Source organism: Syzygium oleosum, unplaced genomic scaffold (genome assembly GCF_021117445.2).
Source record: "Syzygium oleosum isolate NSW1041296 unplaced genomic scaffold, Sole_v2.1 Sole_v2.02, whole genome shotgun sequence".
Lineage (NCBI taxonomy): Eukaryota > Viridiplantae > Streptophyta > Magnoliopsida > Myrtales > Myrtaceae > Syzygium > Syzygium oleosum.
Genome location: NW_026607486.1, coordinates 6,450,879 through 6,462,332, shown reverse-complemented (window position 1 = coordinate 6,462,332; position 11,454 = coordinate 6,450,879). Strand labels below are relative to the sequence as shown.

The following is an 11,454-nucleotide window of genomic DNA, read 5'->3' as shown; positions in this document are numbered from 1 at the left end:
TGCTTGACCTTAATGAGGTCAAATGTGCATAAAAATGCGTCAACATACTTTGCTAGAGATAAAAGGGTACCATCAGTGCAGTGATGCGCCTCAATGCCAAGAAAATAGTGAACTGGTCCCAAATCCCTAGCAAATTCCTTTAAGAGTCGTGTAACCAAAGACCGTGACAATGATACATATGGTAGATTATATAGACAACCCCAAGAGGAAGCATTGATGAATAGTGAAGGATCAACCTTACTCGTAGTGAAGCACAGAGATAATAAAAGTGATGAAAGCATGCATGTGTATCCTATTTTAAACCATAAAAAACTTTCCGTAGATGGCACACGTGATTCGAGAACTCAAGATAAGAGTAACCTAGAGGTTAGTGCATGTAAATTTCCTCATGAGGGATTGAGTGTGGCAAAAAGGCAATTTTGATGTCAAATTGATGTATGGACCATCCTAATGAAATCATAATAAAGAGAACAGCCCGAATTGTAGTAGGTTTAACGACCGGGTCAAAGGTCTTGTTATAGTCTAGTCCCGCCAACTGCTTAAATGCCCATGAAACATGATGAGCTTTGAAGTGGTACAAGATCCCACATATGGTTGGTGACCAGGTGTTAAAATACATCTGTGATAACTACTTTCCAATGTTGTTCAAGAATGGCCTAAGAATAGCAACTCGATGTCTCTTCGTGAAAAGAGTGAGAGAGATAAAGAATAAATATGATTTAGAAATTGCAGATTTGGCATGAGTTTGCAAAGGATGATGTTAAGAGAAGAATGTTCTAGATGGAAAGTTAGAGAGGACTTTCAGGTATGTTGTGGAAGGAATCGGGTCAGGAGAGGAGTCGGGGTTCGGGCACTGTTCGTAAAATTCTGCACGTGTCAACGAACGTGTTGAACAAGTAATATAATGATGAGAAGAGTATCGTCCCACATAGATTGATGATAATAAACCAATTAAATATTAAAAATGGACTAATTCTAAAATTTATCTAACTGATCAAAATATAATTGAGAACAAATAAAAATTGACAATTTTTAAAAACGAAAATTTTTAAACTGAAGGCAGATAATCAATCAGGTAAAATATGTTAGAGCATCCAATTTCACCATAACCACTAGATATGAATTTCGGATCATTATGCATACAAGAACAATATCAAATATGTGATAGCGGAATTTCCTAGTCTATTTACTATCCTATCTCTAGGTATAGCAAACCTACTCAGTTTATCAATTCACTATATTTCTATGTGAATTTAAATAAACATAAGCGCATTAAAATCTGTGAATATTCCTGGTTTACAATGAATCTTTTGGACCACCTTATCACCGAAAGCTACACGAATAACATGGTATATTTCTATCCACATTTAATGCATGGTTATATATTATAAGGAGCAATTGCATATTATTACTTCTCAGTCTCAAACATGCACATCGGATCATTCAAGTGGTGGCCAATCACCTAAACGCATTAAGCACAATAATATATAACTCACATGAATGAAATTACTTGCAAAGCATAAAAAGCATGAAATTCATATCATCATGATTAGGCTACATCGTAGCTCTAACAAAGAAAATTAGAACATAATAGAAGAAAAAACGAAAATATAAATTAAACTAAACATCTTGAATCAAAGAACAAGAATTCTGTCACCACATTTGTCTTCTCTTCAAAATACTTGAAAAACTCTCAGAACACTGAAAACAAAAACGATCTAAAAAGAAAAAAACTCCATGTTCCCCCAAGTTATCCTATTTATATGATAACATCCAAGACTCCTCTCACAAGGCAATTGCTTCTTTTTCGTATAAAATTAGGGAATAAATCGCAGAATTCCCAATGTGATATCCACCTTCTAACTCTTCTCTGGGTTGCATATTCCTTTCCTTCTTTTTGCCATATTTTCCTTATTTTCTCCATATCTCAATATTCTGCATAAATAAGGAAAAATTAAGTAAATAAAAGGAAATCCAAATATATTCTAACAAATATTGCATTATTTATTGCCTAGAGTAGATAAAATAACTCTATTTTTATAGAGTTATCAAACCCCCAAACTTAACATTTTGCTAGTCCTCGAGCAAAAGCAAGATATAAGACATACTTAAGCTAACAACCCCCACCATGACTTCCTTCCATAATTGCTCGAAATCACAATTCAAAGAAAAACACAAATTTCATCCAAACATTGAAATAGATTCATAAGTTAAAACCGATTCTAACTATGTGATCCAAGTGTGTGTGTGAGTCCTCATCTTTTTGAATTATATGCAATCCAAATAAGTTCACATTGGTATGCAACCTCTCAAAAACTCTGTATAATTATAACCAAATCTCATAGGTTTGCTTTTCATTCCTCTCTCCACTAATGTAAGCTAATCATCCCACCAAAAATCAATAGGACTTTCCTCAGGTTGTAATGTAAGGCTGGGCTAACGGTGAGATAATGGTAAATTTAAGCTCAAATTACCCATGAACACATTGATTTCTAGGATCTAATTAGAGCACATGCCACTATCCCCAATTTCACATCTTCAAAATAATCTTTCTGCCACCACGTATCATCATGCTTTCTCCTTTTTTTTTCGTTTTTTTTTTCTTTCTTTTTTTTTCATTGCTTTATGGTGGAGTTCCTCCCTAAGTCCCTCCTAATATAACATGAACATTCCCAACCCATTGAGTATCCGAAAGGCTCACTCAATTGAAAGTTGGATAGGGAACCATAAAAGCAAATTTTTTTTTCTTTTTTTTTCACCCCAAACAACCATAGCAATCAAATTATTTCCATGCTCCACCCTTCCTCCCAAATAAAATTTTATCCTAAAAAATTAACATGTTCATGGGGCGTGGGACAATGATATAATTTGGCAAAAGGTAAGCTAAAAAAATGCGGGTGCCAATAAAAGATTGGATAATAATTAAGGCTCAACGGGGGTGACTATGGATAAATAAACAGGGTTGGCTTGAAAGGCTCAATCGATCCAAAAATTACCTAAATCATTTTCTCAGTTAGATGTAGCCTAGGATTTCGCCTCAAGAGAAAATCAAACAAATTCTAAGATTTGGGTGAGATCTAAGAAAAGCACATACTTCACGTGAATGTTCTCTAGATGTACACACTACTCAAAAATTAAGGACTTCTAGTGCTCAGTAAGTGGATCGACATCATCAGAATCAAAATTAACTCACATATCATTTGCAAGTTTGAACAAAATTTAAATTTTCCTAAGAATCGCAAAAATTCACAAGGAATGCAAAAAAAAAAAAATTCAGATTTAGCAAAAAAATTTTGAGCAAAAATTTTGTCTCCCCCCAAACTTGAATGAAGCATTGTCCTCAATGTGAAATACAAAAGAAACAAAAGAAAAATAGGAACAAGAAAACTCCCCTTGCTGTCGGATGTGTCCATGGATGGTCTTGATGACTAAACTCCAAAAAGGTGATCCTTCAAGAAAGAAAATTAACCTGGATAAAAAAAAAATTAATCATGTTTTTTTTTTTGAAAAAAAAAAATGAACGTAAAAATTTATGAAGAAACATAATAAAAATGCTTGGGTTGCCTCCCAAGAAGCGCTTGCTTTATAGTTTTCAGCCAAACTATCTCAGATGTCGTTATTCTGGAGGATGAAGTTCAATAGTGGTCTTCTGCTTGTTGTAACCACCTTCGAAGTAGGGCTTCAAACGTTGACCGTTCACCTTAAATGTGCCTTCGGTGTCATGTGCAACTTCAACTGCTCCGTATGGAAATACCTGTGTGACTGTATAAGGACCAGACCATCGAGAACGTAACTTTCCTGGAAAAAGTTTAAGACGAGAGTTATAAAGTAAAACTTTTTGGCCAATTTCGAACTCTCTTCTGAATATGTGTTTATCATGCCATCTTTTGGTATGCTCCTTGTACATCTTAGAATTTTCATAGGCCTCATTGCGAAATTCCTCCAATTCATTTAGTTGCAATAATCTTCTTTCACCTGCAGACTGCATGTCAAAATTCAGAAATTTCAATGCCCAATATGCTTTGTGCTCTAATTCCACCGGTAGATGACAAGCCTTCCCAAACACTAGCCTAAAAGGAGACATCCCAATTGGGGTTTTGAATGCTGTCCTATAGGCCCAAAGTGCATCATCAAGTTTCATTGACCAATCTTTCCTAGAGGCATTCACTGTTTTTTCTAAAATTCTCTTGATTACCCTATTTGAAACCTCTACTTGACCACTAGTCTGAGGATGATAAGGGGTTGCAACCTTATGTGTGACTCCATACTTACTCAAAAGTGCTTCAAACTGTTTGTTGCAAAAGTGTGTTCCCCTATCACTTATGATTGCCCTAGGAGTGCCAAATCGCGTAAAAATATTTTTCTTCAAGAATTTGACAACAGCCTTAGCATCATTTTTTGGCAATGCTACAGCTTCTACCCACTTAGACATATACTCCACAGCCACTAAAATGTATAAATTACCATAAGAAGATGTAAAGGGTCCCACAAAATCAATACCCCAAACATCAAATAATTCACACACAATAATGTTGTTTAAAGGCATCTCATTTTTTCTAGAAATATTTCCAGTTCTCTGACACCGGTCACATGAAGCTACAAAGGAGTAAGCATCTTTAAAAATTGTGGGCCAATAAAATCCAGATTGTAAAACCTTAGTTGCAGTTTTGGTGGCACCTAAATGACCACCTGCCTCTCTATCATGACAATGATGCAGAATATTTGCCTTTTCTTCGTCTGGAACACATCTCCTTATGACCTGGTCTGCACATACCTTAAAAAAAAATTTTCTTCCCAAAAATAATTTTTAACATCAGAAAAGAATTTTTTCTTCTGTTGATATGACAATTCAAGAGGAAGAATATTACTTACCAAATAATTCACAAAATCAGCATACCAAGGAATTTTTGTGGATTTGATGGAAAAAATTTTCTCATCAGGGAACTCTTTCATAATTGGACTTACCTCTTCCTTTAAATTCGGAATTCTTGACAAGTGATATGCAACTAGATTTTCAGTCCCCTTCTTATCTTTGATTTCCAAATCAAATTCTTGCAGCAATAGAATCCACCTGATTAAACGTGGTTTTGATTCTTTCTTTTCAAGCAGATACTTAAGAGCAGAGTGGTCAGAATAAACTATAACTTTTGAGCCAATTAAATAAGAACGAAATTTATCAAAAGCAAAAACCACTGCCAAAAGTTCCTTTTCTGTTGTTGAATAATTCAATTGTGCACCTGACAAGGTTCGACTGGCATAGTAAATGGTTTGAAAAATTCCATTCTTCTTCTGTCCCAAAACAGCTCCCACTGTAGAATTGCTAGTATCACACATTAGCTCAAAAGGTAAATCCCATTCTGGTGCTGCCATAATTGGTGCTAATATTAACTTCTCCTTTAAAGTGTTAAAAGCCTGCACGCATTCATCAGTAAAATTAAATAGTGCATCTTTTACCAAAAGATTAGGTAGGGGTCTAGCAATTTTTGAAAAATCTTTTATAAACCGCCCGTAGAATCCTGCATGCCCCAAAAATCCTCTGACAAGTTTCACAGATGTTGGTGGAGGCAATTTTGCAATAACCTCCACTTTGGCTCGATCGACTTCTATTCCATTTCTAGAAATCTTATGCCCGAGCACTGTTCCTTCCTGTACCATAAAATGACACTTCTCCCAATTTAAAACAAAGTTAGTCTCCTCACATCTTTGTAAGACTAAAGCCAAATTATTTAAACTAGAGTCAAATGATGAGCCAAAAACAGAAAAATCATCCATAAAAATCTCAATATATTTTTCAACCATATCAAAAAAAATAGCCATCATGCATCTCTGAAAAGTAGCTGGTGCATTACAAAGACCAAAGGGCATTCTTCTAAAAGCAAAAGTACCATAAAGACAAGTGAAAGTAGTTTTTTCTTGATCCTCTAGTGCAATAGGAATCTGATTATACCCTGAATATCCATCAAGAAAGCAATAAAACTCATGTCCTGCAAGTCTTTCCAACATCTGATCAATAAATGGTAAAGGAAAGTGATCTTTACGGGTGGAATCATTCAATTTTCTATAATCCATGCAAACACGCCATCCAGTAATTGTTCTAGTAGGAATCAATTCAGTATCATCATTAGGTTGAACAGTCATACCTCCTTTTTTTGGAACAACTTGCACAGGACTTACCCAAGCACTGTCAGAGATAGGATAGATGATCCCTGCATCAAGTAGCTTAATTACCTCAGCCTTCACCACCTCCTGCATTTTTGGATTGAGCCTCCTTTGTGGTTGGATGATCGGTTTGAATTGCTCTTCCATCAATATTTTATGCATGCATATCGAGGGGCTTATTCCTTTAATATCTGCAATGGTCCATCCTATTGCTCCTTTATGATCTCTCAGGACTCTGAGCAGTTTCTCCTCCATCAAATCTGTCAAAGAAGAAGAAATAATTACTGGAAGAGAGGACACTCCATCAAGAAAAGCATATTTAAGATGAGATGGTAAAGATTTGAGTTCTAGAATTGGTGGTTCTTCAATAGAGGGTTTCGGTTTCTTCAAATTCGATCCCAATTCTTCGAATTTCGGTGGTCTAAATCTCGGAAGAGGTGGATTTGCTTCCAAAAATTTCGTGTACTGCTCGACCTCTATAGCTTTGGCTTCTTCTTTGCTTGGCCAAACCAAGCATGCCTCCAACGAGTCTTCAATTGTGGCTTTACTAAAAATTGATTCCACAAGCCTATCAACTGCATCGACTCTCAAACATTCATTCGGCTCAGCGGGATATTTCATGGCTTTGAACACATCAAAGGTGACTCGGTCATCTTGAACTCTAAGAATTAATTTTCCTTGTTGCACATCAATTAGAGCTCTCCCTGTTGCTAGAAAAGGTCGGCCTAGGATGATCGGGACCTCGAAATCCTCCTCCATCTCTAAGACAATGAAATCTGCAGGAAAAATAAACTTGTCAACCTTAACTAGAACATCCTCCACTATGCCTCTTGGGTATTTGATCGATCGATCGGCTAACTGAAGAGATACGGTGGTAGCTTTTGCTTCCCCCAAACCTAATTTCCTAAAAATAGAATAAGGCATTAGATTAATACTTGCACCTAAATCACACAATGCCTTATCAAAATAAGAATTACCAATAATACAAGGAATAGTAAAACTCCCTGGATCTTTCAACTTTGGTGGTAACTTATTCTGCAAAATAGCTGAACATTCCTCATTAAGCTTCACAGTCTCATAATCTTCCAATTTCCGTTTGTTTACCAAAATTTCCTTCAAAAATTTCGCATAACTAGGCATCTGGGCTAAGGCATCTGCAAAAGGAATATTAATGTGCAATTTCTTAAAAACATCAAGGAATTTAGAGAACTGCTTATCTATTTTGTGTTGCTGAAGTCTTTCCGGGTATGGAACTGGCGGCACATATGGCTTTGGATTGTCCGGAAATAACTTGCTTCGAGGTGGATCAACTTTGGAGAGTTCAATTTCGGGTGCATCGGCTCCGGGTGGTTCGATTTCTTTCTTCTTTCTTGCTGCTTCATTAGACAAATTTCTGCTAACTTCTTTTCCACTCCTCAAGGTGATTGCTTTTGCATTCTCAACTGGATTCTTCTCAGTGTTGCTCGGAAGGGTACCATACGGTCTTTCAGACAAATGGTTAGCTAACTGGCCAACCTGCTTCTCCAGATTTCGAATGGATGCCTCCTGATTTTGGAACCTCACATCAGCACTTTTAATGAAGTCTTGAGTTGTTTGAGCTAGCTTAGTAACCATCTCCTCAAGGTGATTGTGTTGTTTCTCCTCAGGCGGCCTAAATGATGGTGGTGGTGGTCTCGGCCCTTGCTGATTTTGGTTGCTCCAGGAGAAATTCAAGTGGTTTCGCCATCCAGGATTATAGGTGTTTGAATATGGATTATTCTGGGGAGGCCTGCTAAAATTTCCAACAAAGTTAGTATTTTCAGGAGGATGTGTGAAAGGATTACCTACCTGACATTCGGTGCTAGCATGGCTTCCATTGCAAAATTCACAAGTCGGGCCTTGAATCTTCAACACTGAGTCGATCTTTTTGTTTAAAGCAGCAAACTCTGCGTCAATGGTAGTATTGACACCGACTTCATGAATTCCACTCGACTTTCTAGTAGATAGCCTCTCAATCGGCCATTGGTAGCTATTAGCCGCCATCTCCTCCAAAAGATCAAAGGCTTCCTCAGGCGATTTATTGTTCAACGTCCCTCCAGCTGCGGCATCAATGGTAGACCTCAAATTCGGCATCACTCCATTATAGAATGTATGCACTTGCATCCAAACTGGTAGGCCATGATGCGGACAACGCCTTAGTAGTTCTTTAAACCTCTCCCAAGCTTCGTACAGAGATTCACCATCCATCTGTACAAAGGAAGTAATATCGTTACGCATCTTGGCAGACTTAGCAGGAGGAAAGTACTTACTAAGGAATTTTTGAGCCATGTCATTCCAAGTCGTGATAGATCCTGCAGGAAGAGAAGTTAACCACGTCTTAGCTTTATCACGCAAGGAAAAAGGGAATAATCTCAATCTAATGGCATCATCAGTAACGCCATCATATTTTATAGTGTCACAAATTTCAAGAAAAGCATCTAAATGGATATTAGGATCATCATTCGGCAATCCACTGAATTGGACTGCATTTTGAAGCATCTGAATTAGGGAAGGCTTAATTTCGAAATTGTTAGCTTGTATGGTTGGCCTCCTAATGCTTGATGTTGATCCTTGGACCGTAGGTGTAGCATAATCCTTCAAAGTCCTCCTTGGATTTTCTTCTCCCTGTTGGTTTTCAGCCATGGTGTTGTTGTTTTGCTCTCGTCGTCGCCTTAGAAAAGTGTGCTCAATTTCAGGATCAAACTTCTCAAGTTCTCCCTGTTGGCTTCGACTCATGCAATATTCCACCCAATTCTTGTACAGAGTCGAATTCCTCTTTCTTCTTTTTTTTTTTCTGTAAAATCAAACTAATAAAATTAAAATAAAAAAATAAAAAAAATAATGTTAGACTAAACCAAGAATTGCTCGGTATTAATAGTAATTGATAATTATCAAATCAATCCCCGGCAACGGCGCCAAAAACTTGTTCGTAAAATTCTGCACGTGTCAACGAACGTGTTGAACAAGTAATATAATGATGAGAAGAGTATCGTCCCACAGAGATTGATGATAATAAACCAATTAAATATTAAAAATGGACTAATTCTAAAATTTATCTAACTGATCAAAATATAATTGAGAACAAATAAAAATTGACAATTTTTAAAAACGAAATTTTTTAAACTAAAGGCAGATAATCAATCAGGTAAAATATGTTAGAGCATCCGATTTCACCATAACTACTAGATATGAATTTCGGATCATTATGCATACAAGAACAATATCAAACATGTGATAGCGGAATTTCCTAGTCTATTTACTATCCTATCTCTAGGTATAGCAAACCTACTCAGTTTATCAATTCACTATATTTCTATGTGAATTTAAATAAACATAAGCGCATTAAAATCTGTGAATATTCCCGGTTTACAATGAATCTTTTGGACCACCTTATCACCGAAAGCTACACGAATAGCATGGTATATTTCTATCCACATTTAATGCATGGTTATATATTATAAGGAGCAATTGCATATTATTACTTCTCAGTCTCAAACATGCACATCAGATCATTCAAGTGGTGGCCAATCACCTAAACACATTAAGCACAATAATATATAACTCACATGAATGAAATTACTTGCAAAGCATAAAAAGCATGAAATTCATATCATCATGATTAGGCTACATCGTAGCTCTAACAAAGAAAATTAGAACATAATAGAAGAAAAAATGAAAATATAAATTAAACCAAACATCTTGAATCAAAGAACAAGAATTCTGTCACCACTTTTGTCTTCTCTTCAAATTACTTGAAAAACTCTCAGAACACTGAAAACAAAAACGATCTAAAAAGAAAAAAACTCCATGTTCCCCCAAGTTATCCTATTTATATGATAACATCCAAGACTCCTCTCACAAGGCAATTGCTTCTTTTTCGTATAAAATTAGGGAATAAATCGAAGAATTCCCAATGTGATATCCACCTTCTAACTCTTCTCTGGGTTGCATATTCCTTTCCTTCTTTTTGCCATATTTTCCTTATTTTCTCCATATCTCAATATTCTGCATAAATAAGGAAAAATTAAGTAAATAAAAGGAAATCCAAATATATTCTAACAAATATTGCATTATTTATTGCCTAGAGTAGATAAAATAACTCTATTTTTATAGAGTTATCAGGCACAATAAGTTTGGTCGAAGGGAGAAGCAGTGTAGGGAAAAAATACATTGAAGTAGGTTGGATGGGCTGAGAGGTGGAGAGAGGCGGGTAGGAGGTTGGGCTAGCGAAGAGGAGAGAGGCGAATGAGGAGTTTGAGCCGATCGGAGTAGAAAGGGTCGGAGGAGGGAGAAGGTAGAATCGGCTGATTTGAGGAAAGAAAAAGAGAAGGGGCTACTATAGAACAATGAGTTACGAGACTAAAAGGGGTGAAGGATTCTATGAAAAGAGAAAATTCTCATCATATCAAACATGACAATTGATAATAATACGATCACTCGAACAATCAAGACAACGATAGCCTTTGCGATTCTATGTGTACCCAAAAAATATACATGGCATGGAATGAGGTGCCAACTTATGGAAGACATGAGACGGAAGAAATGGACAACAAGAACATTAAAAAACACAAAAGAATGAGTAATCAAATGGCAATCAAAATAGAACAATGGAAAGGAGAAGCATTAAAGGGATAAGTGAGAAGGCGATTAATCATGTAAACAATAATGAGAAGAGCATAAGCCCAATATATCGGAGGAATATGAGAATGGATTAGACATTTTGACTTATTGTTTGATTTTGCGTTTGGACAAGCCATGTTGAGATAGGGTGTGTGGACAAGAAAGACGTTGAACAAAACCATTGTCACGTAAGTATGTTTAAAATGAATTACTAGTGTGTTCACTCATGCCATTGGTCTATAAAATTTAGTTTTGGTATTGCATAGATTTTTTATAACACAACATAATGAAAGTGTGTAGGCATCTTGTATTTATTTTTCATGGGAAAGACCATAGTGAAACGAAAGTAGTCATCAATAAATTTAGATAAAATGGACTCGTCTAGACATAAGAATAAATTACAACCAAAGGAAAAGATGCAAGATGACTAACAGACTCAAAAGGTAATTGATGAGATTTTCCCACTAAACAAGAATCTCAAAATATTGTCTTAAAACTTGAATTGCAAACACGAGTAAAATTGTTTATTAGAATGACCAAGACAAGCATGCTAGCGAGTGAGGGAGGCGGAGGACGTCACAATAGGATGCAAGTGAGATGATACCAATGAGTTGGAGATCGGATAAAAACCATGAGAGGAGTTAGTTTGGAGGAGAA

The 11,454-nt window shown here is 36.2% G+C and overlaps 1 non-coding gene across 1 annotated transcript; it reads left to right on the top strand.

Annotated features, from left to right (window-relative positions):
- Positions 1–8,311: 8,311 nt before the first annotated feature.
- Positions 8,312–8,418, top strand: LOC115666046 (small nucleolar RNA R71). Its single transcript, XR_004003827.1, has one exon. It is a non-coding gene; the product is annotated as a small nucleolar RNA R71 (small nucleolar RNA).
- The last annotated feature ends 3,036 nt before the right edge of the window (positions 8,419–11,454 follow it).